This window comes from Carya illinoinensis, chromosome 7 (genome assembly GCF_018687715.1).
Source record: "Carya illinoinensis cultivar Pawnee chromosome 7, C.illinoinensisPawnee_v1, whole genome shotgun sequence".
Taxonomy (NCBI): domain Eukaryota; kingdom Viridiplantae; phylum Streptophyta; class Magnoliopsida; order Fagales; family Juglandaceae; genus Carya; species Carya illinoinensis.
This window is the reverse complement of record NC_056758.1, coordinates 1251651-1264256: the sequence shown is the minus strand read 5'-3', so window position 1 is coordinate 1264256 and position 12606 is coordinate 1251651. Positions and strand designations below refer to the sequence as shown.

At 31.8% G+C, this 12606-nt stretch overlaps 1 long non-coding RNA gene across 1 annotated transcript; it reads right to left on the bottom strand.

Annotated features, from left to right (window-relative positions):
* Positions 1-10961: 10961 nt before the first annotated feature.
* On the bottom strand, positions 10962-12008 carry LOC122314994. Its single transcript, XR_006243924.1, has 2 exons — positions 11405-12008; positions 10962-11231 (listed from the first exon to the last, which is right to left on the bottom strand). It is a non-coding gene; the product is annotated as an uncharacterized LOC122314994 (long non-coding RNA).
* Positions 12009-12606: the final 598 nt, after the last annotated feature.

Here is a 12606-nt window from a genome sequence, read left to right as displayed (position 1 = left end):
TTCAATTGTCAAAGACAACATCATTCACTTTTTCAAAAAAATCAAACCTAATTTTTTACTTTTGACATATGACAAAATGAGCACACTTTCCTTTTCAAAAAATTCAAACCTAATTTTTTACTTTTTGTATATGACAAAATGAGTACTCTTTACTTTTCAAATTTTTCAAATAAAATCATCTACTTTTTGTATAAGTCTAAAAAAGTATCAATCACTTTTGAAAATATTCAAATAAAACATGCACATGTAAAAGATGACAATCAATCATCTTAAATATTTTCAAATTTCAACCCTTTAATCAAGGCATGCACATGCAAAAGATGACAATCAATCATCTTTCAAAATTTTCAAATTTAATTTTCAAAAATATTCATGCACATGTGGAAAATGTATTTTAATGCTTTATGATAAAATATTAATTTTGAGCATTAATCCTAATTTCAAATTTTAAGAGATTTACAACATTACTCTATGACTTTAATGTGAATTTGTTTCCTTCTTACTCATGCTTGGTTCTTTGATGTGCTTGATTCCATTGTGTGAACAACTTGAGTTTGAAACTCCTTTATTCTTTGAATTCATTTGTTATCATCAAAATCCATGTGTAGATTTATAATCATATGAAACTTAAAACCTTGGATTCAACAATGTGATTTATAGTTTCAATGTATTAGAGCATCCTCAATGGATTATCTAAAGTTAAAAGACAATTTTGATGAATTTAAGATGAATTTAAATTTTAATTATTTTAGAATAGTTATTTTTTATTATATAACAATAAAATAATATAAGATGAATTTGACTTTGACTATTCACATTAAATCTCCATATTGGATTATCCATTTATTCATTATATAGCAATGAGTAATTAATAATTAAAAAAATATTTAATTTTTTAAAAAACTATTAATTTATTTTAATTTATCATATTTTACTATTTTACCTATTATATATTAATTAGTAATCATACTTTAATTAAATTAGTAATCATAAGTAATATAAGTAATATAAAATAATAAAATAATATTTACTTCTTAAACAGTAGCAACTAAATTTGAGTTTATATTTATTAATACTGTAGTTGAAAGCCAAATAATTTGATTTTAACTAATCCATTACAAGCCTCTTTTTATTTTTATTAGTTAAAAATTACTTTATTTTTACATATGAATAATGCAAAGCGATACTAACATTTCCCTTTCAAAATGGGAAGACAGAGTACTGACTTAATGGCTAAGGAGTCTTGCATTTTTAGCACACCACAACGTAAGTATTCACATTGTTTTGAAGAAGCATATTCTGCATGCCATCTACTCTAATTCCCTTAACCAAAATATTCAAAAAATTCAGGATTTGCACATGGTTTTAGATGGGCTTTAACGATTGGTTGTGATCCCAAGACAGATATATGCTGCTGCTTACACCATAAATTATTAAAGAGACTGGTTGAGGGTTGGTATGCAGTTGTCTCATTATCTTTGCCACCAGTGGTTGCTGAACTGCATTTATGACATTATAATGTAATAGGCAATTATTTTCTTGCAATCTGAGAATATATGGTACCCATGCAAAACAGTGAACAAAACACAAATTGTTGCCCAGATGACTAACACAAGAGGGGGGGTGAATTGAGTTGTATTAAAAAAATTAACAATTATAAATCAAATATATAATATAAAATATAAACAAAATATGAAATAACAATAAATATAAGGAGTAAGGGTAAGAGAGAAGCAAACTCAGTATGTTAACGAGGTTCGGCCCCACTGTCTACGTCCTCGCCTCAAGCTACCCCTTGAGGATTCCCAAATTCACTATTCAACCTCCTTCAGGTGGAGATAGAAACCTATTACACCTTTGAACAACACCGCTACAAAGGATCCGTGTAGAACACCCTCTACACTTGCAATCACCTTACACGTGGTGATTCAACTATTCCCTGTGTAGAATACTTTCTACACACACAAGGGTTATACACACCCTTTTTCTGATACAAAAGCTGATAGTGGGTAGGTTATCAGAAAACACTCCTCAACGAGTGAAATAAAAACAATACAGCGCAAGCTATATCTCTCAAAATGAACAAGGATTAAGGCTCAATGTTTAGAGAAGAGAGAATGAAAGCTTTGAATGAATGTTGTATGCTCTTGGTGTTGTGAATGTGAAGCTCTCAAATGATCTATTTATAGGCATATGAGACTTCATATTCAAATTTAAAAAGATTCACATGTCAAAGACAACATCATTCACTTTTTCAAAAAATTCAAATAAAAGGTTCTTCTTTTTCAATTGTCAAAGACAACATCATTCACTTTTTCAAAGAATTCAAATAAAAGGTTCTTCTTTCTCAATTGTCAAAGACAACATCATTCACTTTTTCAAAAAAATCAAACCTAATCTTTTACTTTTGGCATATGACAAAATGAGCACACTTTCATTTTCAAAAAATTCAAACCTAATCTTTTACTTTTTGTATAAGTCTAAAAAAGCATCAATCACTTTTGAAAATATTCAAATAAAACATACACATGTGAAAGATGACAATCAATCATCTTTAATATTTTCAAAGTTCAACCCTTTAATCAAGGCATGCACATGCAAAAGATGACAATCAATCATCTTTCAAAATTTTCAAATTTAATTTTCAAAAATATTCATGCACATGTGGAAAATGTATTTTAATGCTTTATGATAAAATATTAATTTTGAGCATTAATCCTAATTTCGAATTTTGAAGAGATTTACAACATTACTCTATAATTTTAATGTGAACTTGTTCCCTTCTTGCTCATGCTTGTTTCCTTGATGTGCTTGACTCCATTGTGTAGACAACTTGAGCTTGAGACTTCTTTATTCTTTGAATTCATTTGTTATCATCAAAATCCATGTGTAGATTTATAATCACATGAAACTTGAAATCTTGAGTTCAACAATCTCCCCCTTTTTGATGATGACAAATATTTGATAGAACTTGAAACCTATATTAATACTTAAGCTCCCCCTGAAAATATGCGTTAGTTTTTCAAGCAAAAGTATAAATATAATTCCAAGCATATATAACAAGTTTAGCAATTTAAATAATGTTAATGTTCTAGTCTAACACTTCTCCCCCTTTTGGCATCATTAAAAAGGATCCGCAACAAGAAAATGGACTGAAGAAAACGATGCGTTTAATAGTCACTGTAGATAGTTGAAAAATGGAGTCGTCCGTGACCCGACAAGTGCTGCAAAGCCTCGAGGCCTAACTCTATGAATTTAATACGGCTGAAGATTTAAACAATCGCCTGATGTTGTTGACAAACGGGATTGAAGGCTCCGAGTTTCTATAAAAAAATGATCATTTTCATCTATCGGATGCCAAAAAAATAATCACTTCTTGACCTGAGTTCTGTTTTTCCACAACGATAGAATGGCTGAGCAATTCTCTTCCACTAATGTTCCAGACTTGAATCAGGAACCCTTGACGCATCAATCATCAATCTTCTCTCCTGAGGCCGTCAATACCATGATAGGAGCAGTGAACCGTTTTTCTAGTAAGGCTGATTCTGAGATTATTGCAGAATCAAGAATGCTCAGTAATCAATATGCTGCCTCTGTTACGATCATGTCTCGAAGGTTAATGGCGAGGGTGAGTGAGATTGATCATCTTAACATGCAAATATCTGAGTTACGACAGAAGCTTGCTAATAAGGATAGTGAGAATAAAAGGCTAAAGCAAGAAAACCAAGAGTTGAAAAAATTTGCAGATTGGTATGCTCATGATCTGCAACCACGAATAGAAGAGCTGGAACGAGAAAGGGTTCAGATACAAGGTCAACATCGGCAGATAACAGCAGAGGTTCATCGTTTACTAGAAAAATAGGGACAATCTACTGTTAATCTCGCTGGCTTAGTAAGAAAACTTTTGACAATGTGTGTCCAGCATATCTTGTATTTCTTTTGACTAAATAAGATTTAAAGAGAAAATAGTTTGTCTTATTCTTTATGCTATCTCTATAAAATCAGTCCTGAAGTTCATCTAATCCGCATCAAGTTTTCATCTCATCTCTATAACTCATCTGCATTCCTTCAGCATTCTCGTTTTAAGCCTTCTATTCTTTTCTCAATGGCTCATTCTTCTAACATTTCTCTAGATCCATCCATGAGGCATTCTGCATCTCAACCTCCTGTTCTTTCTGCAGCTACCATTGGTGCCATGTTGCAGCAAGAAAATAATAATCTGACTAATAAGTCAGATTCTGATGCTATTTATGACTTGGTGAGTCTTGGGACTCGCTACTCTTCCTCTATTGTGGCTTTTTCTCAGCGGCTACAAGCCAAAAATCACGAAGTTGAAAAGCTCAAAGAACAAATTGTTGTACTTCAACAAATTGTTCAAGAGTCTCACACAAGGGAAGGAATCATTCGGCAGAAGAATAAACAGTTGAAATCTTTATTAGATTCTTCATTCCGCTTGCCGGTTCCCATGAATAAGAATGACATGATATTGTATGAAGAGAATGAGCGTCTCAAACATGAGGCTAAGAATCTCAAATTTATGTAAAAGTATTAAAAAAGATCTATCTCTATTTTTATTGACTCTGGTCTATCTTTTAAGAGATATTCATAGCATGCATCATACCTATTTCTCTTCTGATCATACATAATCTATCTTCTGGTAAAGGTTTTGTGAAAATATCTGCTAACTGATCGTGTGTGTTTGTGAACTCTAATATTATATCACCTTTTTGCACATGATCTCGAAGAAAATGATACCTTATTTCAATATGCTTAGTTCTAGAATGTTGTATTGGGTTCTTTGAAAGATTTATAGCACTTGTATTATCACATTTGATTGGAATGTGATTATACATGAGTTTAAAATCTTCAAGTTGTTGCTTCATGTAGAGAACTTGAGCACAACAACTACCCGCAGCAACATATTCTGCCTCAGCAGTAGATAGTGCAACAGAATTTTGTTTTTTACTAAACCAGGAAACTAATGCATGACCTAAGAAATGGCATGCTCCACTAGTGCTTTTTCGATCTATTTTACAGCCAGCATAATCTGCATCTGTGTAGCTGATTAAATCGAAAGATGTGTGCTTAGGGTACCATAACCCTAGGTTAATTGTACCACTAAGATATCTAAGAATGCGCTTAACTGCAATTAAATGTGATTCTTTTGGAGATGATTGAAAACGTGCACATAAGCACATACTAAACATAATATCTGGTCTACTGGCTGTTAAATATAATAAGCTACCAATCATACCTCGATATATCTTCGAGTCAACTGGCTTACCGGATTCATCTTTATCAAGTTTAGTTGATGGGCTCATTGGTGTTCCAATTTCCTTAGCATTTTCCATCCCAAACTTCTTCAGTAATTCCTTAATATATTTTGATTGATTGATGAATGTCCCACTTTTTGCTTGCTTAATTTGCAATCCGAGAAAGAATGTAAGTTCACCCATCATGCTCATCTCAAATTCTTCCTGCATAGTCTTAGCAAAAACTTGACACATATTTTCATTAGTAGCACCGAATATTATATCATCAACATAAATCTGAATCAAAAGAATATCATCATTTTCATATTTAATGAAAAGAGTTGTGTCGATTTTTCCTCTTGAAAAACCTTTTTCAATCAAGAAACCACTGAGTCTCTCGTACCAAGCTCTAGGAGCTTGTTTAAGTCCATATAGTGCTTTTGTGAGTTTGAAAACATGATTTGGGGAAATATGATTTTCAAAACCTGGAGGTTGCTCAACATATACCTCTTCATTTATAAAACCATTTAAGAAAGCACTTTTAACATCCATTTGAAAAAGTTTGAAATCTTTATAACAAGCATATGCAAGTAGCATTCGAATAGCTTCTAATCTTGCGACAGGTGCATATGTCTCATCATAATCGATTCCTTCTTCTTGATTAAAACCTTGGGCTACAAGTCGAGCCTTATTTCTAGTAATGACTCCAGACTCATCTTTCTTGTTTCTAAAAACCCATTTTGTTCCAATAATAGTATAATTTTTGGGTCTAGGAACAAGTGTCCAAACATCATTTCTTTCAAATTGATTCAACTCTTCTTGCATAGCTAGAATCCAAGATTCATCAAGAAGTGCGTCATCAATATTTTTGGGTTCAATTTGAGATAGAAAAGCAGTATGATTACAAATATTTCTAAGAGATGATCGAGTACTTACACCTTGTGAAGGTTCTCCCAAAATTTGTTCCACTGGATGATCTTTCACAAATTTCCACTGTTTGGTTGCATCTTGTATTAAATTTTGATGATCTTTCCTGATGGCTCCATGTTGAACTTCCTCTATTGCTTTCTCTTTATTGAGATTGAGACTTTCTGTGTTATTTATACCTTCTATTTCTTCATCAATAGATTTCTTGGAGAGTGGAGAATTAGATTCATCAAATACTACATGCATAGATTCTTGTACAGTTAAAGTCTTTTTGTTGAATACTCTATAAGCTTTACTATTAGTAGAATACCCGAGAAAAATACCTTCATCAGATTTTGCATCAAACTTGCCTAAATTATCTCTGTCATTCAAAATAAAACATTTGCATCCAAATACATGAAAGTAACCAATGTTGGGCTTTTTCTCATTCCAAAGCTCATAGGGGGTTTTATCTAATTTAGACCTTAACATAACTCTATTTATAACATAACATGCAGTACTTACCGCTTCGGCCCAAAAATAACTAGGCAAGTTGTTCTCATTGAGCATTGTTCTTGCCATCTCTTGAAGAGATCTATTTTTCCTCTCTACTACCCCATTTTGTTGAGGAGTTCGAGGAGCAGAAAAATTATGAATAAAACCGTTTTCATCACAAAATGTTTCAATATTTTTATTAACAAATTCTTTTCCCCTATCACTTCGGATACTTGAAATAGTATAGCCCTTTTCATTTTGAATTCTCTTGCATAACTTGGTAAAGGCATTATGTGCCTCATCTTTATGAGCAAGAAAGATGACCCAAGTATATCTAGAGAAATCATCAACAATAACAAATGCATAATATTTTCCTCCTAGACTTGCAACTCTATTTGGTCCAAAAAGATCCATGTGTATCAGTTGCAATGGTCTAGTAGTGGAAATATGTTTCTTAGTTTTAAAAGAAGTTTTTGTTTGTTTACCAAATTGACATGCATCACAAATTTTGTCTTTAAGAAAATATGTTTTTGGTAAACCTCTCACAAGATCATTTTTTGAAAGTTTGGAAATAAGTTCCATGTTGGCATGACCTAATCTTCTATGCCATAACCAACTAGTTTCATTTTGAGCTGACAAGCAAATAGCATCTTGTGAGGTAATTTCTTCAAAATCAATTGTATAAACATTATTGTTTCTAAAAGCAATAAAACAAATATTACAATCATGATCATTCAAAATAATGCATTTATCCATTTTAAAAGTAACTGTAAATCCTTTATCACATAATTGACTTATGCTCAAAAGATTATGTTTTAAACCTTCAACAAGTAGAACATCTTCAATTATGAGAGAAGATTCATTACCAATTTTACCTATTCCCACGATCTTCCCTTTCGAGTTGTCTCCAAATGTCACGTGTCCTTCTTCTTTAGATCTAAGATCAAAGAACTTAGTCTTGTCTCCCGTCATGTGTCTTGAACATCCACTATCTAAAAACCACTTATTTTTGCTTGTGGATGACTTCATGCATACCTATAAAAACAATTAAAATGATTTTTCTTGGTACCCAAGTTCTTTGGGTCCTTTATTTATTAGTATTAGAAGAAACAAGATTTTTAGGTACCCATATGGCCCTAATAGTCATTGTATGATTTCTTCTAATAGGACAAGTATGATAATTATGACCATTTCTATTACAAAAATTACAAATAGCATGTGACATATATGAAAAACTTGAATGATTATAATAATATCCTTTTTTGACAAAATTATTTTTATGAAAAGAATTTTGAATATTAGTCTTTGAGGTAGAATGATTATCAAAGAAATTTTTATAAGGTTTGTATTTTTGTTTTGGCATATATCCCAAACCTGCCTTGTCAAAAACACATCTTTGACTACCAAGAAGTTTTTCAAAATTTCTTTTTCCATTCGTAAAGTTTTCAACAATATTTTCTAAATCGGTTTTCTTCTTATTCAATTCAAGATTTTCATCTTTCAAAATGATACTTTCTTTTCTTAAAATTTCAATTTCGTTTGTTAAAGAAGAATTTTTCTTTTTCAAAGCAGTATACTTGATACCCAATTTTTCAAATTCCTCATAAATCTCTTCTAAAACATTTTGCAATTCTTCATATGAAGGATTTTCAATATTATCAAGATTTGTTACCTCAATGTCATCTTTAGCCATAAGACAAAGATTTGCTGATTCTTCATTGCTTGCTTCACTATCTGAGCTACTTGAATCATCATCCCATGTAGCTTTCATTGCTTTCTTGCCCTTGTTTCGATCTTTCTTTAGCAGAGGACAATCTGGCTTGATATGACCAGGTTTATTGCATTTATAACAAATTAAAGTGTCGTTTTTACCTGAATCTTTCTTGGAAAACTTTTTGAAAGATTTCCTCGGAGGAGTTCTATTTTTCTTCAAGAACCTCTGAATTCTTCTTGTTATCATCGCAACTTCTTCATCTTTATCGTCATTTTCCTCATCTTCATCACTTTCACTTTCATGAGGAACAGCTTTAAGTGCTAAACTCTTCTTTGGCTTTCCTTCTTCTTCTCCTCTTTTCAATGTGTACTCATGGGTGATAAGTGACCCGATGAGTTCATTGACTTCGAGCTTCTTGAGGTCTCTAGCTTCAAGAATCGCTGTAACTTTTGATTCCCAACGTTTTGGTAAAGAGTTGAGAATTTTTCTTACTATCTCTACCTTGGAATAAACTTTGCCAAGAGCTGTCAAGCTGTTTATGATGTTAGTAAAACGAGTGTGCATACTAGAAATAGATTCATCATCATTCATCTTAAACATTTCATATTCATGAGTAAGAATATAAATTTTTGATTCCTTGACTTGCGAAGTTCCTTCATAAGTTACTTCCAAGTTATCCCAAATTTCCTTTGCCGTAGCGCAATTCATTATTCTATTAAACTCATTTCCATTAAGAGCATTATATAATAAATTCATAGCAGTTAAATTTAAAGTATAAAGTCTATCGTCTTCACGATCAAACTCTTCTTCTTCCTTTTTGACCTTTACTCCACCAACCACTTTTGTTGGAATATAAGGTCCATTTACAATACATTTCCATATTTCTCTACCTTGAGCTTGAAGAAATATTCTCATTCTAACTTTCCAGAATGAGTAATTATCTCCACAAAAGAGTGGAGGCCGACTACTAGATTGACCTTCACCAAATGAAGCTGCAATGTTAGCCATAAGATCTTAACTCAAAAGATAGTTAATCTTATAATAGAGCTCTTAGCTCTGATACCAATTGTTGCCCAGATGACTAACACAAGAGGGGGGGTGAATTGAGTTGTATTAAAAAAATTAACAATTATAAATCAAATATATAATATAAAATATAAACAAAATATGAAATAACAATAAATATAAGGAGTAAGGGTAAGAGAGAAGCAAACTCAGTATGTTAACGAGGTTCGGCCCCACTGTCTACGTCCTCGCCTCAAGCTACCCCTTGAGGATTCCCAAATTCACTATTCAACCTCCTTCAGGTGGAGATAGAAACCTATTACACCTTTGAACAACACCGCTACAAAGGATCCGTGTAGAACACCCTCTACACTTGCAATCACCTTACACGTGGTGATTCAACTATTCCCTGTGTAGAATACTTTCTACACACACAAGGGTTATACACACCCTTTTTCTGATACAAAAGCTGATAGTGGGTAGGTTATCAGAAAACACTCCTCAACGAGTGAAATAAAAACAATACAGCGCAAGCTATATCTCTCAAAATGAACAAGGATTAAGGCTCAATGTTTAGAGAAGAGAGAATGAAAGCTTTGAATGAATGTTGTATGCTCTTGGTGTTGTGAATGTGAAGCTCTCAAATGATCTATTTATAGGCATATGAGACTTCATATTCAAATTTAAAAAGATTCACATGTCAAAGACAACATCATTCACTTTTTCAAAAAATTCAAATAAAAGGTTCTTCTTTTTCAATTGTCAAAGACAACATCATTCACTTTTTCAAAGAATTCAAATAAAAGGTTCTTCTTTCTCAATTGTCAAAGACAACATCATTCACTTTTTCAAAAAAATCAAACCTAATCTTTTACTTTTGGCATATGACAAAATGAGCACACTTTCATTTTCAAAAAATTCAAACCTAATCTTTTACTTTTTGTATAAGTCTAAAAAAGCATCAATCACTTTTGAAAATATTCAAATAAAACATACACATGTGAAAGATGACAATCAATCATCTTTAATATTTTCAAAGTTCAACCCTTTAATCAAGGCATGCACATGCAAAAGATGACAATCAATCATCTTTCAAAATTTTCAAATTTAATTTTCAAAAATATTCATGCACATGTGGAAAATGTATTTTAATGCTTTATGATAAAATATTAATTTTGAGCATTAATCCTAATTTCGAATTTTGAAGAGATTTACAACATTACTCTATAATTTTAATGTGAACTTGTTCCCTTCTTGCTCATGCTTGTTTCCTTGATGTGCTTGACTCCATTGTGTAGACAACTTGAGCTTGAGACTTCTTTATTCTTTGAATTCATTTGTTATCATCAAAATCCATGTGTAGATTTATAATCACATGAAACTTGAAATCTTGAGTTCAACACAAATCTTTCTATGTTTTTGTTTTTGTTTTTTTTTTTTTCCTTTTTGCCAAGAATTAAATTACTACAAAAATAGGGAAAATGCAAATGATTTCCAAGCAATATGGTCATTGCCTTGGACATGTATACTTCTCCAAATAATTGCCAATAAACAGAGTGCATGTACTGAGTTTAGTCTCAAACCAAAGCCCAAAACTAACTGGTATTGGCACTGTTATTATCACATTCCCAACCACCAACCAGAGATGAATACATTGATTAAAAAAAAAAAAAAAAAACTAGAACAACCACGTAAGATCAGCTCAGCTCAATTTTTTATTCTCTCCTCGTGATATTACAACAAGGGTATGGGAATTAGCTGATCATCAGAACCTTGGGGGTCCACCAGGGCCAGGTGGGCCACCAAATACGGGTCCACAGCAGCTCTCAAAGATGCAGCAGCAGCACAGCAGATAAAAGCTGTCAAAAAACAAAAAAATGAGAAAAAACGAGATAGAATTATTTGTGTTCTTGATCAAAGTTCTAGTCTCCTGTCTATTTCTGCTGTTTTTTTAAGGTAAGTAGATGGATTGAGAAATTAAGAAGAGAAAAAAAAAAGGAAGAAAAACTCAACAGAGATGAAAACTAATTACCAGGATGATACAAGGCGGCATATACCACCGCAGAGAAAATCAAAGCAACCACAGCCCGGGCCTCCTGGCCCTCCTGGCGGCGGTCCCCAAGGTGGAGGCATCTCTCTCGCTCCCTCTCTCTCTCCTGAGTTTGTTCTAAGGTGCCAACTTCTTTCAGTACCGAGCTGCTTGCAATGCGCTTAAAATGAGCTAAACCTGTAGTCCTCTTTATATAGATTACTTTCAAGACAGAGACATGCAGTAAATGTATATAATGTTTTTTAGTTTTTTTTTTTTGGTTTATCTCCTCCTTGGGAGGAGAAAGAAAGCTTATCGGCTAAGGAATAAGGATCCATGATTCCAGCTGGAAGCTTTTAATGAGCATGCATGGATAGTATCGATCGTTGGACTGGTAAGTAGAAGAAAGTCTGGTTTGGTCGTTGAGGATGCCTAGACTTTCAAAAGAAACTAACCTAACATTCAAAGTCGATCGTTTCCATTTTTTTTTTGGGGCCTGTTAAAGAAACTTCGTGGGCTTCAATGGACAGTTTTCAGTTCTATTTTAACAGAATTGTGAAAGCTTTGTTGATTTCTCACATAGTTAAATATTTTTCTCTTTATATCTGCATCAATTAATCATTAATGTCTCTAATATCACTGAAATAGAAGTTTAGGTTATGTTGGATATCAAGATCACCTTAACTTCTATTTAATTAGTGATGGAATTAGTTAGTTTTTCATTTTTCATAAAAAGTAAATTTGATCTCAACCTATTTCATTATTTTTACATATATCACATATTTACATTTAAATATATCTTAATATAAATTACAAATTACTAGTTATTACTTATAAATCAATTCATATTATCTAAAATCATTTTTATTAAGAGTAAATTTCATATTATCGGTAGATAAAGTCTTAGATATATTTATAAGATTAGTACAAATATTTCTTTTTGAATCGGTTTTAAAAAATAAATTAAATTTATAAATTTTTTTATAATATCATTCTATTCCGTAATAAGGATCAGAAAAATATTAACCTATATTTAAAGAAGGGGATTGAAGAATAAATTTGATATTATTTATAAATAAAATCTTAAACATATTTATAAGATTAGAAAAACCTCTTTATGCTTTAATTTTATAACTAAAATTATTTAATTCTCTTAAATAAATATGGGTGTTATGTACGTACGATTTGATATTTTATGATTTTGA